Source organism: Pinus tabuliformis, chromosome 7, assembly GCF_031772625.1.
Source record: "Pinus tabuliformis cultivar Carrire ecotype Pingquan chromosome 7, CPIR1, whole genome shotgun sequence".
In the NCBI taxonomy this organism is placed as follows: Eukaryota; Viridiplantae; Streptophyta; class Pinopsida; order Pinales; family Pinaceae; genus Pinus; species Pinus tabuliformis.
The window spans coordinates 995161554-995171596 of NC_142293.1; positions in this window are offsets into that span (position 1 = coordinate 995161554).

A 10043-nucleotide genomic window follows, 5' to 3' on the forward strand; every position below is an offset into this window, starting at 1 on the left:
TTGAACATATGATTGACCAGAGGGTGGTTGGAAACCTTGTTTCAAGTACTGACCTTGGGGTTGATACCCTTGAGGCACGTACTGATACTGGGGTTGACCTTGAGGTATAAATTGATGCTAGGGTTGACCTTGGGGTACATATTGAGTCTAGGGTTGACCTTGAGGAACGTACTGTCCCGTAGGTATGTACTGTCCTTGAGGTTGCCCCCCAGGCACAAATTAGGTACCTTGAGGTTGCCCCCCAGGCGATAATTGAGGATTTTGAGGCTGCCCCCCAGGCGGTACCTGGCCACCTTGAGGTTGAGGATTGGGAATAGTACCTGACATCATGAGAATATCTTCTACGCTCAACGGCTTAGTACCATTTCTTCCAGTTAATAACCCTTGTTCAATGGGTTGAGGAGATGCTCCCGAAAAAGTACCAGAAAGTGATTGATACCCAGAGGGAACAGAAGGACCACCATACAAAAAGGATTCGGGCGATTGAGTAAACATGGACGACTATCTTGACATATTTAACAGAGGATAATAACCTCTAGGTGTTGGGTGATAAGGAACACGAGGTGGTGAAAAACTTAACCCTGGGTTTTCTAAGAAATTAGTCAAAGAAAGATACCAAGCACTGCTCCTAGGTGGACTGTAAAAAATTGATTCACGCTCCCTTAGTTCAATAGCAAGTTTATTTTCAGGGATAGGGATGCCTACTTCCTCTTCCGGAGTAGAAAGTTCTTCGATAGCTATAAGTCCAGAAGGAAGATTTTGGGTAATTATTCTTTCTACCCTAGGTGAACCAGGACTACTAGAATCTGGAGAAGAAAACCCCGATGTCGGAGTAGCAGCAAGTTCACTTTCAGGTTCAGATATTTCAGGTTCCTCACCTATATCACTAGTAGATGAGAAGCTACCAGTAACTTCGGAAACAGACACTAATTGTGGATTATAATCTGCTACTAAAGCTTGAAACTCAAGATGTACCACCAAAGAAGACTCTCCTTCTTCAGGCGACCCAACTCTATAGTCTCTAGGAGTTATGAGGACTTTCAACCCTTCAGGCTGGCTCGGTGAAAACTCAGGAGGTTGGCCCCGAAGTCTACGGGACTTCCTCGGTAATTCAGCCATGGTTAAAAAATTTTAACTACTTCACACGCAAACAAAGTAAAATCTCAATGAAAACCACCTAAAGGCTCTAAGGAACCAAATAAATTTGAATCACACGCCTAAAGAATCTAGGAGATCAAACACACACAAACAGTAACTTTCCGTACTGAAAACACTATTTGGTGATGAAATCCAACGTCGCAGAGTTCAATACAGAAATGGCGGTTGGAACAGTTACCCCGGCAACCTGCTTAATGAATAGACTGGCACAAGTTCCTCCACTTAACCGTCTCGAGTGAAGAGAACCCCCCAGAAAATCCAAGTGAGTCTAGCCGACGTCTGCTCCAGGTACAGTGGGATCTTCCCACCACTGTCACCTTAGGAAGAATCGTAACGAATATGGTCACTAAGGTTACCAATCGAAACAAATATACCTGGGGGAACAGTCTACGATCCGATACGCACGCAAGGGCAGAGTAGCAAGCTCAATCCCCTTGAAGGCTCCTTGACATAATCCAAGGTTTACCAACAAGTGACCCCAGGCTCCTCGACAATGGTTAATCCGAGGTTTACAGTTTTTAATACGTGAATATCTAGTGTCATTCCCAATGAGGAAGGATTGATTCCCACACTGGTTCGGACATGATCTCATGCTTCTCCTTTAAGAGGATCTTTCCCAGAGCATAAATGCAACAATTGGATTTCTTCCCTACCACAAGATACAGCTACTTGTTTGTTTTTATGTCTTCGAGAGTTAATTACTCTCCTACTCCAAGACACTAGCCTAAGCTATGTTGGTGTATCAGAGCCCTAGAAATAAAAATGTTACTAGATGAATTTTACTTTAAGCGTTATTTTTATTGGTTTTTGTTTAAGTCAAAAGGTGCGGAGATGAAACTCGTGGTATGAAGACTCGACTCAAAATCACTAAAAAATGCACTTAAGATGATTAAACAATCTTTTCTCTTCGATGAACTTCTAGCTAGGAAAGAGTTTGAGGATGCAAATACTTTGTAAACACAAATCTTTCTTAACAAACAAATTAAAAGAAGAGCTTTTGTCCTTTCCAATGCACTCAAAACGAGACAAGTAGTTATTTTCACAAAAATTTCCCTTTTCTTTTTCAAAGCACTCAACCACTACAAAAACAAACTTTTTCCAAAAGATATTTTTTTTATTTTTTATAAAACACTCAAAACTATGCAAACGACTAACTTTGAGATCTATAAATTATAAAAACCTATTTGAAGTCAAAGCCTACAAGATGTCTTTTTTAAGGATGTTTTACTTAGCTAGATGTAAACTAAGGACCAATTTATGCAGAATCACAAATCAGTCAAAAACAACCAATTTTGTTTTCTTTTTAAAAATGAAAATCCAAACTTTTAAACACAAGATTTTCGAAGTTTTGTAAAGAGAAAACACAAAGCGGATTCCTCAACAAGGGTAGATTTCATAAATGGTCAGACTCATAAGAAGGCTGGCAGAAACCAAGGTGATCTGAGGTCCCTACAGCTTCTAAGCTCAGAGCTACTACAAGACCAAAATGAAAAACAAACCCAACAAGCAAAACTCCTAGGAATTTCACCTAAAACCCTAACACCAATGAAATCAACCTAAGGAAAGCTTCTGACAGGTTATATGCAGGTCTGGGCAGTGGATAATAACTTCTAAAAAAAAACTAAGCTAACTAACAGAGGAAATCTTAGGTTTTTCAAAATTTTGACAGGGTCCGCAGGCCCACAGTTAACACAGGTGTGGTACCGCTCTGTGCTAAAAGCAAAAATGCAGATAAGTACGCATTGTGTCAAAAGGCTAGGGTGCAGTCCTCTCCCAAAGTTATGAAAAACGAAAAATAACCCTGGATCTACAATTTCTACCCAATTCCACACACAACAAGCCAACAACAGAAACAAAAACACAGTTTCTCAGGTCAAAGTAAAAACAAGGAAAAAATCAAGTCCCCAGTATGGTCGCCATTTTGTCACACGGAATGAGTCGATCTTACGGACAAGATAGACCTTCCTAGAATCTAAAGAAGACCTAATGACAATCAAACCAATCACAAACTATCTTTCTCTAAATATGCATTTATAAACAAAGTCAAACAAGTGTTTTAGGCCTACCTTAGGTCCAACGCAAGTTTGTGTAAGCCTCGCTCCTTCGATCCAAATGAGCTCCCTTGTCACGAATCTGCAAACACAAACAAGCAAACAAATTAAATAGCACCTGGAAAGCCAATATCATAAAACATATTTAACATGAGAGTCAAGGAATTCATGAAACAAATGACATGAGACAATTTGTTGAGAAAAATGAATCTGATTGTATTAATTCAAATCAAAGAAGAACTTTACAACCTGTGCCTTGACGTTTTACAAGCTCCTCCCAGGGTCCAGCAAGAAGTCTCCTCTACTTTGACAAGTTTCACTCTCTTCCCAATGAAGCCAAAAAGGTATGTGATCTCTCCTCTCAAGCTCAACTAGGAAGTCTTAATTTCACCAGCATTTACCCTCAAAAATGTTCGGCTTCTAACCTCCCTAGCAACCAGCCCAATGCCTGAATTTATAGTGCAATGGAGGGAAGTTACTAGGTCCTCCTTCAAAGGGATAAAGCCCTCCTTCAAAGGGATAGCTCCTCTCATCAAGGGATTAGCTCCTTCTCTTTTGGGATGCATGAACCACCTAAGAGCGGCCAATCCACGTCAAAATTCCTTCTAGAATCATCTAGAATTAACCCAAAGTGAGTTTTTTAGAATAAACTTGCGCCTTTTTGACTTTCACAGGGGTCCGCACCCACACCTTTAGGGACAGAGCGGGCAGGTCCGTAGTTTTTGTAAACAGGAGGTGCGGGACCACAGGCAATAGTGAGAGAAAGTGCGGAACCAGAGCTTTGTTGATTTTCAATGTCTTTCTCTCATTTTCAAAGCTTGACTTGAATAGCTGAGGTTTGAGACTTGCTTTGGAGGACAGTACAAGTGATGATAGACCCATACTGACTGCAAATAATCATGGTGATGATATTTTTGTGTAACACCCCCACTTGTGGCACCTGTAGCATTGGACATTAGCTCCGCTTCCTCGGCCATTCCCTCTTCCTCACTGATATGGCTGACCTCCTCTCGTGCTATCTCCCTTCTCTACTATTCCTGAAGCCCTGGAGCTGCTGCCCTCTTCGCTGTTAGTGGCAGTTCTCCCTCTGCCATAGGACTGTCCTCGTCCTCTGCCATTTCCTCGTCCTCTCCTATTATTCTGTTTTCTATTAATCTTTTCCTCAGCCTTTACAGCACTCTGAAAGGCTTCTTCTATATTCCACAGAGAGAGAATACTGATCTCATCCAGTATTTCTAGCCTCAAACCATTCACGTATCTCATTGTCTTTTCTGGAGTATCATCAGTATAACCAGCCCTCAAGTTTACACGATAAAACTCTTCTGTGTATTCCTTTACGGTCATACCCTTCTGTCTTAAATTTTGTACCCGTCGGTAAAGCTCAACCTGATAATCTTTAGGCAGGAATCTGCCTTTCAGTTTTGCCACCATCCTTGGCCACTTCCTTATCGGTAGCTTGTTCATTCTCCTTCTGTCCGCCTGGACACTATCCCACCACAAAGCGGCGTGTCCCTTTAACTTGGTTGCAGCAAATCTGACTCTTTTGTCCTCACTGATCTCTTCATTTTCAAAATACTTATCTAACTCACTTATCCAGTCCAGTAGAACATCTGCGGACAGACTGCCATCATAGTTAGGAATCTCCGGTTTGGGTTTGTTGCTAGCTAGCAATACCGATCTCAATAGTCTTAACTCTAGGGCTTCTTCATCTGATCCGTCTGTAGCAGCTACTGCCTCCTCCTCACTGTCATCCCCAAGTTCTGGGTCTCTTCTCCTTCCTGCCTCCACTGCTTCTAAGCGAGCAGTAAGGGCCCTTAATTCTTCCCTCAAGCCCTCATCTGCTGCTCTGTGCACACCTCTTCCACGTCCTCGTCTTTGAACCTCCATATCCCGATTCCTTCAACTCCTTGCTCTGATACCACTTGATGGGGCCAGCCCACATAATACACTTCCAACGAATACCGATGCGGGAGTACAACGGCAGTTAATAATGAACAACAGATTTTTTATGCAAATCGATTCGTCGGCTGTTGAAATTAATGATAGGGATTGTGATTGGTACGTTTTCCTCTGGTTGTTTGACAACTGTCCCTCCTTGGGATTCCTCGAGCCTGCCTTGGTATGGGCGTTTCAAACCCACGCCCAAGTCATTCACTTGTTCGTTCTCTCGGTTCTGTGAGCTATGCGCTTTCGGTGGTTCTTCGTGGTTTCGATATGGAACTCTATGGTTACATCCTCCTGGTTCAGGGTTTCAATCTGAAAGTCACTCCTCTTCGTCCAGCAAGGGTTGTGTCAACCCGGTGAGTTCAGTTCTTATCCGTTCTGTGCTACGTCTTGACTGTTCGTTATGTGGTGGTACCTAGCTATTGCGTCTCTCCGTTCATTTTTCTTGGTAAACAGTTTTGGTGCCTGTATCTCCCACAGTTGCTACGGTCATTTGCTGGTTGGAGTTGCTTCAGGTGACAAACCTCTGGCTTCAAATCGACCTTCCACAAATCTGGCAAAATACGGTTTCAAACTTCTTCGGTTTCCTCGTTAGTCACAGGATAAGTTCATTCGGTTCCATGCTATCAATATCTGCTCCTTTTCCCTCATGCAACTAATGTTTCGGCTCCTTGTGAGCAGGGTGTCATGGTGAAGTTGCTATGGTTGTGGCTTGCCTTTGTCAGGTAAATAACTGAGACTTATTTGCTTTTCTATGCTGCGGGTCCTCATTTATTTTCACTGTCGGTTGCTAATACTGTTTGTTAACTGTTTACATTTTTAGGTGGCTACTCAAGGGTTTCGGCACCTGGCAATTCGGTGGCTCCGGCTAGACACGGGCAGTGTCGTTCTCTGTTCTTTGGTTGCTTTTGTTCAGCCTTAGGCTGAGATTGTTAGAGTCTGTATATTTATGATTTTTGCTAGGCCGCTGTCTGTACACAGTTTCGTTGTAGGTTGACACTGCTGTCTGGTTACTGTAATGGGTCGAGGGTTACTGTGTCCGGTTCCCACTTTGTCATAAGCATGGGTGATATAATTATGGAACGGGTTCTTTCTCTTTTGTTTCGAACAGAATATATATATGTGTAAAGGAACCAGAACTCTATCTTCTCGTCTATATTGATTCAAATATGAAACTGTAATGGACTGTTTATTCGCATACCTGGCAATTTTAGAATTTAATTGCTTGTCTTGGGCTCGCTAATTCCATCTCCTTGACGTTCGATTATATATGTGGTCTCGAGGTCTGTATGATTGGTCTTCCACCGCACGTTCTTTGAATTCACTTGCAACCTGTGTGCTTACGTTCTGTTTCTAATTTCGCTACAACTCCAGTCGCATCATAGCCTGTAAGAATATTACCAACAGTCTGTACTGTACATAAAACAAATGTAATTTCACACAAATAATGTAGACGGTCTTTGGGGCATTGAAGAGGAAATATGCACAGAAACTACAATTCTTTATTTTCTCATTTCTCTGATAGTCGAACCCTGCTCTGTGTTCTGTTTCTCCCTTAAAACAACTATTAGAAAACTGTTAGTTTTCCAACCGCTGTTAGTTATGTCCGATCAGTTACATCAGTTGTTTTTTTGTACAGAACTTTTCATTGTAGTTCAGTTTTATTACAAAGGTGAAATTAACTGTTTAAAACAGTGACCCTAACTAATTATAATTCCTACTGTTCCTAATTACTGTTCATTAATTTAACTTAGACAACTTAATGAAATAAAAGCAAAAAAAATACAAGCACGTTATCCATTCAACAAGTTTACTCCTCGTCCCCTTCAGAGACCAAACCGCCTTCATTTCATCTTTGTCCTGTCAGCCAAATGCTCCTGCATCAGTTGTGCCCATGTAGTCCCCATATTTTTATTATTGTGCCCCATATTAGCCCACTATTGTTATTGTTGTGTTCTTTCATTATTATTGTTATGTCGGCTCTGATTATATTATGACCCCTTAGACTCCTATGTATACAAAGGAGTTCCTGTCATTTGTATCATCCAAGAATTGTTCATTTGTGTAATGTAAAGGAGGTTTCCCCCTCGAAGAGGACGATTTTTAAGTCATTGATCTATCTTTTCTATATTTTTGTGAGCTTGTTTCATAACATTTGGTATCAGAGATTTGGATTCTAGGGTTTCGCTGCTCCAAACAAGTCATCGTGGAAGTTTTGCTATAACTTTTGCTCTACGAAGTTTCAGAAGCTAAAAAAAACCCATTTCAGCCGAAATCGTTCTAAATCTCAAGTCCGAATTTGAGATCTTTTCTCACTATATTTTCGGAGATATTGTCCAAGACATGTAGGGTTTTTGAAGGCTCTTGAATTACATCCCAAATAGGTGACCTTGGGAAAATTGTAATAACTTTCTCTCTAAGCATTAGATTGAAATTTCATAAGAAGTTACAGAAAGAGGACGGAATTTACTTTTCTTTGTATTGTTTTCAGATCTGAAGGCCAAAATAGTGACACATGGAAATTCGTACAAGTTCTCTCTCCTCAAAAAGTATATAATCAGATCAACTTGGGAGATTTGGCCTAACTCTTTCTTGGAGAATCCAATTTCGATCATATGAGTGGCATTGGAAAGAGGACATAGCAAGCTATCGCAGGTCATAATTTCAGACCTTGTAGATCCGAAATTTCAGAGATACAGTAGATTCAATATCGAGTTCCTAAAAGCAAGAAAAATAATGACTCGAAACAAGAAAATATAAACCCCTAATTTGAAGAATGGCATGGAAGATTTGAAGAAAGAAATGGAAGGTTTGAAGGAAGGTGGGACAAAGTTGCTACAAGAAAGGCCTCCTAATGACGAAAAGGTAGTAAAGGAAACTCATGATGAGAAAAAAATAAATGTTAATCATGATTTCATAGAATCTAACATTGGATTGAAGACCCACCATATTCCAAAGATCGATATGAGGAAGTTTGATGGCAAGGATCCCATAACATGGATACTACAGATGGAGAAATATTTTGATCTACATGATGTGCAACTATTACAAAAGGTACATATTGCATCTTTATATTTAGAATCGAATCAATTTTTATGGTATAAAGGGCTTTGTTCTCGTAAACCACTTGTCACTTGGTCAATTTTCACGAAGGAAATGATAGCACATTATGAGGATACAAAGAGAAACACCTTCTTTAGCCAATTGATAAATCTCAAACAAAAGGGTTCAATGGAAGAGCACATTGAGGACTTCCAAAAATTGAATATAAGGGTAAATGATATTCCAGAGAAGCAAAGGATTCATGTCTTCATAGGGACGTTAAAGGATAACATTCATCATTAGGAACCTGATTCATTGGAGAAGGCATTCAGGCTAGAAAGAAAAATTGAAAGAAAAATTATGGCAACAAGAAATCCTACCACTCACAATTATAAAGATGGAAGTGTTGTTGCTCCTAGCCTTCCACAACCTACAAGGTTGACACCACAACAATTGGAAGAAAAATGAGAAAACAGCCTTTGTTACAGTTGTGATAGCAAATACACTAAAGGTCATAAGTGTGCTGAGAAGAAATTATTTTACATTGATTTTGAAGAGGAGGAAGAAAAGGATCAAGAAACGTCAAAATAAGAGGATATACACCAGGAACCAACCCCAGAGAAAGAAGAAATGAATCCGACCATATCTTGTAATGCATTGGCAGGAATTACCACTCCTCAAACTCTCAATATAGAAGGACATATCAAGAAGAAAAAGGATAACCTCACTTTCGCGCAGAATTGAATGAAACAACAGGCATATCAACATCACAGCGAAAGAAGTTTTGATATAGGCGACTGGGTATTTTTACGAATACAACCATACAAACAAATGTCCCTCAAGCAAGCTAAGAAGGATAATAAATTATCACCAAATTATTATGGTCCTTACAAGGTGCTGCAAAAGATTGGTACTATGGCATACAAATTGGAGCTTCCTGCATCTTCCCGAGTGCCCCCAGTTTTCCATGTTTCATGCTTAAACAAGGTTATAGGTGAGAAGCTCCCAGTTCAAACAATATTGTCAGAACTTGATGAGGAAGGAAAAATCATATTGGAACCTGAAGAAATCATGGAAACAAGAACCCAATAGCTACGAAATCAATCAATTTTAGGGTATCTTATCAAGTGGAAGAACTTACCCACTAAAGATTCCACATGGGAGGACGAGAATTTTATACAAAATCATCCAGAACTACTCAAGCATTGAGGACAACACTTTTTGAAGGAGAGGGGCATGTTAGGTCCCTATACTACTAGTGTAACCCCTTATTGTTATTAGTGCAACCCCCTTATTATATTTTTGTGCCCATGTAGACCCCATATTGTTATTATTGTGCCCCATAAAAGCCCACTATTGTTATTGTTGTGCCCTTACATTATTATTGTTATGTCGGCTCTGATTATATTATGACCCCTTAGACTCATATATATAGAAAGGAGGTCTTGTCATTTATATCATCCAAGAATTGTTCATTTGTGTAATGTAAAGGAGGTTGCCCCCTTGCAAAGGTTGATTTTTAAGTCATTGATCTATCTTTTATATCTTTTTGTGAGTTGGTTTCATAACATATCCCAAGTATTATGAATATTGCGTGGAAGATGAGAGTTTTAGTCCAACTACATTGAAATCATGATTGTATAATTCTCTAACATCCATAATCCTAGGTTTTGGTACTAATGATATGTAAGGATAAATTGTAGAAGCTAAATTTCAACCATGGACTAGTTTTACATATCCTTTTTCCCAAAAAAAAATTGGATTTTCTAATTTCTATTTTTTTCTCTAAAATGATTCACCTGAATTCTATAGACTAAAATTTTCTAAAAAATATATAGAATCCTTAAC